The 8,201-nt window shown below is 40.8% G+C and overlaps 1 long non-coding RNA gene across 1 annotated transcript; it reads right to left on the bottom strand.

Moving 5' to 3' along the window:
• Nucleotides 1-4,553: 4,553 nt before the first annotated feature.
• Nucleotides 4,554-6,684, bottom strand: LOC122870436. The gene is made up of 2 exons (XR_006376580.1): nucleotides 6,238-6,684; nucleotides 4,554-5,706 (listed from the first exon to the last, which is right to left on the bottom strand). It is a non-coding gene; the product is annotated as an uncharacterized LOC122870436 (long non-coding RNA).
• Between the last annotated feature and the right edge of the window lie 1,517 nt (nucleotides 6,685-8,201).

The raw sequence follows: 8,201 nt of genomic DNA, 5'->3' as shown, positions 1-8,201 counted from the left end.
AATATCGCCCATTCAGCACAGTGGTGCCATGCATTACTGCTGACCCACAAACAAGCTAAAAACTATTAATTATAATGCCAGCGGGGTGTTTAACAAGCTATGGACAAACTCTACAGCTCATCACACAGAGGATCAATAGGAAGAAGAGACAGCATTGCCTAATCAAAGTCTACTGTTCCTCCCTGGAATAATGACCCATATGGAGGAGGCAATATGCTGCAGTGTAGCTACCAAACACAATACCTCACTTAATCATTACATCCCAGAGTCCAGATCATTACTCAAACAATCTGTCTGTCATCATCCAGCAAGCATCCATGGCCCCGTTGGAAAACCATATAGCAATTACAGAGGGATGCAATACAAATACAACATCACAAAGTGGTGGGATTTAACAAGAGGTAAAAGCCAGAAAGCACAATAAGGTCACCAGCTATAAATGGTCTTTTAAGTAGGCTGCCAGTGACTCAGTATTAGTCTCTTCTGGAACAGTGTAAGAAATTACAATAATGAAACAACCATGAAGTACAATAAAGTCTTTTAAAAAGTTGCTTTTAGCAGTAACTCACTATGAACAACTTTAGGAATAATATACAGAAAGGCATTCAAAAGTCAAATAAATCTACCATATACAGTCTAGTCAATATAAATGTAGATTAGTTTCTATTGTAGGAGAAATACAATGAATTTAGCTGCACTGCAGTGTAAGCAGACAGTTTGGGCCACAATTTCATGAAAATGAGTTAGTGCCCAACAAAAATGGCACTGCAACAGGCCTTTTAAAAAGTATTTTTTGCCTTTTATTAGATTGTGTGCAGTATAGAACTGACTGGAAATGAGGGGAAAGATAGGAGATGACATGCTACAGGGATCTTCATCTGGGCTTGGAATGTGGCAGTGGCAATAATGTCTTATATTAAACCCCTAAACCACCAGGATACCCCTGTAAGAGACTATTAAAGGGGCACTAGAGAAAATTAGTATTGCACTTCCATATAGTTGGAGGACTCACAAGAAACATATTTAAGAAAAGAATATTCAAAACTTTAAAAACTCAGCAGGAGGGGCAGAGATATCCTGACTTTTCGTCCCTTGTATCAGCCAAGCTCCAAAAAACACTGGATCCTACATTTCCCATAATGCAACTAAAATCTTTTCATTAGACCCTCCCTGCCCACATCTTTCAGACTTCGTGCTTCTAATTTATACAGCATGTTCTCTGTTACGACTTTGAAGTCTCAAGCCTAAACCTAAAATATTAAGCTGTTTTCACATCTGCTCAAGAAAAACGACAGTATCATTCATTTCAGCAAAGGCCCCAAAACATCATGTGACAAAGCCCTTTAGTGGCCGTTATTATTATTATGATTTGTCCATTGGGAGCAAAGCAGGAAGTTGTCTGATGTTGTTACAGAGCAAGAGAGTCCAAACAAGGACGAGGTCAGAGTGTTTGGATGCATCAACAAAATCAGATCAGTTTGTTTCCAACTGACACTCAACATTGATTTCTTTTAACCATGACTGCGGCCGTTCTCTAGCTCCAACCAAGTTAGGTTATCATTGTAGCCATGACAACAAAGACCCCCTTACCTTAACGAAGTAGTAATTTTAACTCAAACCACATATTTCCCTAGCCTTAATCAAGTCGTTGTGTGTGCCTAAACTAAACTAGAGTTTGTAATTTGTAATGTTTTTTGGAAGGCACACACAAATGATGTCGCTTATATGTGTTATGCTTGAAGGCAGTTACAAGCAACGCATTTGTGTTGTCAAATTTGTAGGACTTGTTGGTTTTCACAGGCTGACAAGTACTCCCAATGATAAGTAAACTGATCTTTTATCACTTTTAGGAGAGAACAGTCCAGAAACACTTGCGATAAGCTCAAACACAGGGAGCAGTTTGCGTGTAGGAACAGATGTAAATGCTTGCATGCATGACAATCAGTATTCTCATTAATACCAATAACATTCTCTGTTAGGAAAAGGGTGAGAATAATGCATGAGGGTGGCCCCATTGGTTTTGCCTAGGGCCCACTAATCACTAAATTCGCTCCTGTCTGCTGTAAATTTACACATCAGTCAGCTATCAAGTTCCAGTTCAAATTCAAATTAACTTAACTGCTTTCATATTTAAGCACAATACAGTAGCAAGAAACAACTAGCTAATAATTAAGAACATGGGACACAAGCAGTAGGGCCTATTAAAGCTGTCACTCACTATGAGTCATTATAGGAAAAACAAAATATCATAGGATATCACCTGGATTACACTAAGTAAGTAAAATTTTATTTTTATAGCACCTTTCAAAACCTAGGTTACAAAGTGCTTTACAACAGGATAAAATGTTAAAATAAAAACACAAATTAAAATAAAAAACACAAAAACAGAGATGGGTCACTCCAGGCAAGTATTATGGAACTGTATTAGGGTACCCATGTTCATCGTAATGAAGAAACATGTCACCAAGTCTGTTTTTAGTAGTCAGACAGACAACAATAACAAGCTAGGTAGCACTTAACAACTAATTTTAGCAAGCTTAGTGTGACTGGGTTGAGTTTGGATTCTACTGTACCTACTGTACATGCTGCAAACTTTGTTAGTTAGGTTGATTCGCTTCTCTAAATATAATATTATAATATATATTCAATGGCTTAAGTGGTGACATTGACAATACAAGTAAACCTACAAAGAAATAATCAGATGATTATTTATCTAACTGAAAAACATGTTATAAGTGGGAAACAAAAGAAGTAAGCAGTGTAGTAACCACAGTTAATATGTTTATAAAACATGAGTTGTACGTAATATAATCATTTTTGAGTATCTTAAAGTTACTACAAGGAACTTTCATTTTGTGTTGATTCCGGCTGCCCCTATGGACAAAACTGGTAGTGTTTCCACCCCCTCGTGTCGTACCTGACTAGCACGTGCATTTCTTTTGGAAGCGAATGAAAGAAAGACGCAACTTATTTTTAATACTATTTTTCTTTTTTAAACAGCTGTTTGCAGGATGCATAGCAATGAGGTAATATCTCTGTGGCTATTTGAGATTAATAACTGAAATATGACAATGGTAAAACAAAGTAAACTTTGTTTTAGTACTGTTTATACACCTAGGTTACACGTAAGCCTACAACTAACAGATTCAATTGCTTGGTAATAGCCTAATTTTGTTGAGAAAGCTAAAGTTATCAACATTCCCTAGTAATGGTATGTCTTCATAATAATAGGCCAACAGCAAGATATAGCTCGGTAGCAAAATGTTACATTATAAGCCAGTTGTATTACAGTAATGTCCACCGTGACCTATACCTCCATGGACTGTACACAGCCAAATATATTACATTCCTGTCTAGGAGGAAGAGGTAAGAATAACTATATAGAAATAGCCAATCTTCTCGTTGATGGTCTTGTTTGCTTGTGTAGGTCATATAGAGGCATCACTATTAAATTAAATTAAGACGCAGTTAAAAGCTCCTTGGAGTAACTTTAAATATCTTTTTTTCATTTTTGTCACATAAAAAGCCCTAGACATCTGGAGATCTTTTGAAATCCTAAAAACACCTCTGGCCATTCTTATCCTTTAAAAGGACAAAGAAAATAGTCTCATCTTGCTTCTAGTGATCATTTTGTATAGTGGTTTTAATTTGGTCATGAATTACAGCCAATTGACATAAGTAACATCTGTAACAGCTTCTGGTTTGAAATAGGAAACAGGACAATTTATTTTTTTATTATTCACCGGATTATTTATAATCCGGTGAATAATATAACATTATTTCTAATTTTGATAAGTTTGAGAACACATACAGACTAGTGTGAGCTTTACTGTAAGGCCATAAAAATTAAAACTTATCACATAACTTTTCTCCAGTGCACCATGCTGTTCTCACTGAACATTTTTGGCTATCCTGCCTTCATCAGGGTGTTTTTCTTGCATTTCCTTATGCACAGTATAAGTTTAGAAGCTAAGTACACAAAACAACATTAGTATGATCTTAAATTAGTTTTTACAAAATACAATATTCACTTATAGTTGATACAGAAATTTACAAGAGTAATATAAATATGTAGTGAACATAAACATGTACAAACATTTATTCATGAGGTTAAAAAAAACACTTTTGCCCGACCTTACCTGTACAAATTGTTTTGACTCTGGTTAAGGACATACTGTTCTGCTGATCTGAATGTACTGAATGTACTACTGTGTCACAAGCATCAGGATCAAAGTACATAATATGATATATGTTGAGACGTGACAGGTGGTATTGTCAGTGCGGGTGAGAACAATACAGGTTCTCACACAGCCTGTTTTGTGGAGAATGACCTGTCTGTCAGAGTCTGGAGTAATTGTTCGTGCTGGCCTAGCAGAATCTCTCTGTTAGCCAGTGCTAAGTGGTAGGGTGCTACCTCCAGGTCTTTACCTGCTGGGTCCATGTTTGGTTGGATCATTCTGTCGTGACGGGGGCTCTATATGGAGGTATGTGGACCCAAAAGCAGATGACGAGGAAGCGGTCTCAGGGTGAAGTAGTGTCAGCGCGTTCGTGTGGAGTTTCTCCCTGTGTCTGCGTGGGTTTACTCCGGGTGCTCCGGTTTCCTCCCACACTCTCAGTTTGGACAATAAAAATGTTTAACTGTATTTCTGATGTCTGAGGAACTTCTTAAATTAGAGTCATAAGACAGACAATGTGGATTAACTGACCTCGACACACACACACACACACACACACACACACACACACACACACACACACACACACAGATAGTAATAAAAACTTAATTCATTCATTTATTCTCATATCTCTGGACTGATTTCAAGATGGAAAAATTGCCCAAACTTTGCCTGTATAATGTGAAATAACTTAAATAAAAAAGGGAATAATACATATTAAATCCGGATACACTCACATGATGGTCCACAAGAAGAGCACATGGCACATTGTAGTTTGCTGACATTTTTGTACATGTTATTATTATCTCAGGTGGTTTTCTACATTTTCCACACACACATTTATTATCCTGAGCAATTAGATGATCACATTTTGGCTGTTGCTCAAACATGCACACAGCTGGAAATTATGACACAGTATGTTACAGTAAGACGACAAAACTTTGTACACTTTCCCGAAACAGCTTTGCTCCAGCTGAGCACGACTATGTGACCTCAGGGTAAAATTTACAGAACACGGTGTAGCCAAAGCAGCAGACAAATACCTGACTGAATGAGTGATGTTCTAAAACCTGCAAGGAGGAGCTAAACGGTAAACAGAGTGACTAACCGACTGCAAACAGGCAGTGACTGTGAGTGAGTTTATAAACTTCCTGCACTCTGCATCTGCAGTATGTTCTGCATCTGTGAAGACAATCAGGACACTCGACATGACAACCCAAACAGCTAAGAGGGTTGACTACTGCAACAAGAAAAGTGTAGAACGTAGAATTCATTACATTAATGGTATCTATGATTACACCTTTTAAGGTATAAACTCAATCAAAATGATGCAATTACACACTACAACCCCCATCCGCATCTACCTGTACCTCCTGTAACTCTTCTTCCTCATCTGACTCCAAATCTTCACCTAACAGGGGTATTTGGTAAGGCGGAGGGTCTTTCTCTTTGGTATGGGCTGTGGTAATGAGACGGTTGATCAATGCACATAAGCAGGGGATGCAGCAACAGCCACAGCACACTAAAATGGCTGCGAAAGAAGCAAAGGAAACAATTAGTGACATGAAGAGGGCCTTATATTTACCAAAATAATGATTTGCCCAATTACTGAACGGGTCGTTGATGCCTGAATTTTCAGCTAACTCTTCAGACAGGGAAGTAAGGCCAGCTAGAGCCTTGGTGATGCTTCTATCAGGGGCAGTATTATTGGGAATGAATGTACAGCAGAAATCCCCAAACATTTTGCAAACTCCGCCCTTTTCTGCCAACAGCATATCTAAAGCCATCCTATTCTGCCAAGCCTTTAGGGAAGTTGGTCCCAATTGTTCCTCTTAGGCCACAGAGGCCTGGTTGGCGAAAAGGGTGCCACGGTTGACCCCTAGGTTCGGCCATGACAGTTAGGGCTTCTCAGCTCTTTGGGTCAAGTTCTTAGTTTTACCTTTTAGAGCTCTTACTCGTGTTCAGCCAATTCAGTTCTAACCTCCGCTAATGTGCGTAAGGGTGGTGGGGCTGGTACACAACGTGTCAGGTGGTGCCAAATTGCTCCAGCTTTTCCTTTTACCTGGACTGCGTGGGAGGTACACTCAACCACTTCATAAGGTCCTGTCCACCTGGGATCAGTCCACTTTCTCTTGTGAACTTTCACTCGTACCCAATCCCCTATCTGTACTGCTGGAGTCTCGGTGATGGTTGCTTCGGGTTTGGCCAGCTGTACCTGTTTACACAAAACTCGGGACAAGTTAGTCACTGCAGTCATGTATTCGTCACAGTCAATCTGCCAGACATCCAGAGGGGGCATATGACCTCCCTCCCTGGGTGGCCCTGGCATTGGCCTACCTGTCAGCAACTCATGGGGTGTCAAGTGTGTCTTGGCCCCTGGGGAGGTTCTCATGGACATAAGCGCCAAAGGCAGTGCATCCACCCAACTGAGCTTTGTGCCAAAACAGCTGTTTGTTACTGAAATGTGAGTTGTATCTGAGCGTACACTACGTGGGACCCCATATCTCGTTATTAGCTCATTTTTCAACCATTTTACTACTACATCTGCTGACTCTTTTTTGCATGGTATTGCCTCTACCCACTTGGTGAATCTGTCCACCATCACCAGCAAGTAACGGTAGCCTTTTGTTCTGTTTTCCACACCCATATTGGTGAAGTTGATCGTGATGTCTTGGAATGGTGCTTCTGGTACTGGAAACCTTCCCATTGTGCACTTGTATGCCTGCTTAGGGTTGTGTCCATTGCAAGTGTAGCAGTCTGTCACATAGTTTTCCACTATGGCTGTCATGTGGGGATGCCACCAGAATTCCTTCAATATTTTCTTCTTGTTCTCATGAGCTGGTCCGTGTGCTTGTTTGAGTAGTAGCTGACAAAGTTTGGCTGGAGCCACTATTCTTCCATCATGAGCTCTCCACAGGCCTTCCTTCTTTGTTGCTCCTTTCCGATGCCATTCACTTTGCTCGTATACTCCTGCTTGTTCTTGCATGTCAGTGATGTCTTTCTCTGTTAGTTCTGGTAGTTGTTCAATGGTGACAGACATCTGTCTTGATGTGTATCCTCCCGCCTTCTTAGTCGCTAAGTCTGCAGCATAATTTCCTTCAGCTATGCTGGTGTCTAGTTTCTGGTGTCCTTTGCATTTCATCTCGGCCACAGCTGCAGGCAGTAGTACTGCTCTTACCAGTTTTTCTAGCTGTGCTCGGTGCTTTACTGGAGTGTTGGCTGTAGTCAGGAAGTTCCTTCTGACCCACTGCGGTCCATCCACATGTACAGCTCCATGTCCATAGGCTGAGTCTGTGTAGATGTTCACTCTTTTTCCTTCAGACAACTCCAGGGCTCTTGTTAAGGCCACTATTTCAGCCAGCTGTGCTGAGGCTGGTCTATTGTGAGATGCGTATTTGTGTGTGGATCCTGTTTTACTACAGCATAGGAGGCCACATTTCCACTGTCTGTCCTGTAGCAGCATCCATCTGTGAACAGGACCACTTCTGGGTTTTGTAGAGGTTCTGTTTCCAGATCCGCTCTGAGTCTTACATCTTTCTCAGCTCTTTCCGCACAATTATGCGCTTGGCTATTGTCTGTGGTCAGTCCACTTACCATGTTCACACCTTCAGTGTGGTATGTGACATGTGGTTGCAGCAGAATGTCTGAAATTTTAATTTTTCTTGCTGTGAAGAAGGTGAATGCACTTGATCCCAAAAATGCCACTACTCCATGATCAGTGTTCACTTTCAATTCGTGTCACATTACTATGTGGCTTGTTTTTGTGATTGCTTTTGCCAATGCTGCTAAGTACCTTGTACATCCTGCTTGCCCTGTTTCCATATTATCCAGTTTGGAGCTGTGGTACATTAGCACTCTTCTGTCTTTGGCCTTGTTGTTGTTGCAGAGCTTGGGAACCTCCTCCTCCTCTAGGGCAGTCTCTGGCCCAACGTCCGAGTTTTCCACATAGGTAGCAGGGGCGGGGTCCTCCCATGTGTCCTCTCCCTCTTCCCCTGGGGCCTCCCCACTGTGGGCCTGGCTGGGGAT

This window comes from Siniperca chuatsi, linkage group LG22 (assembly GCF_020085105.1).
Source record: "Siniperca chuatsi isolate FFG_IHB_CAS linkage group LG22, ASM2008510v1, whole genome shotgun sequence".
Taxonomy (NCBI): Eukaryota; Metazoa; Chordata; class Actinopteri; order Centrarchiformes; family Sinipercidae; genus Siniperca; species Siniperca chuatsi.
The sequence above is the reverse complement of the archived record's forward strand: the minus strand, read 5'-3'. Positions and strand labels throughout refer to the sequence as shown.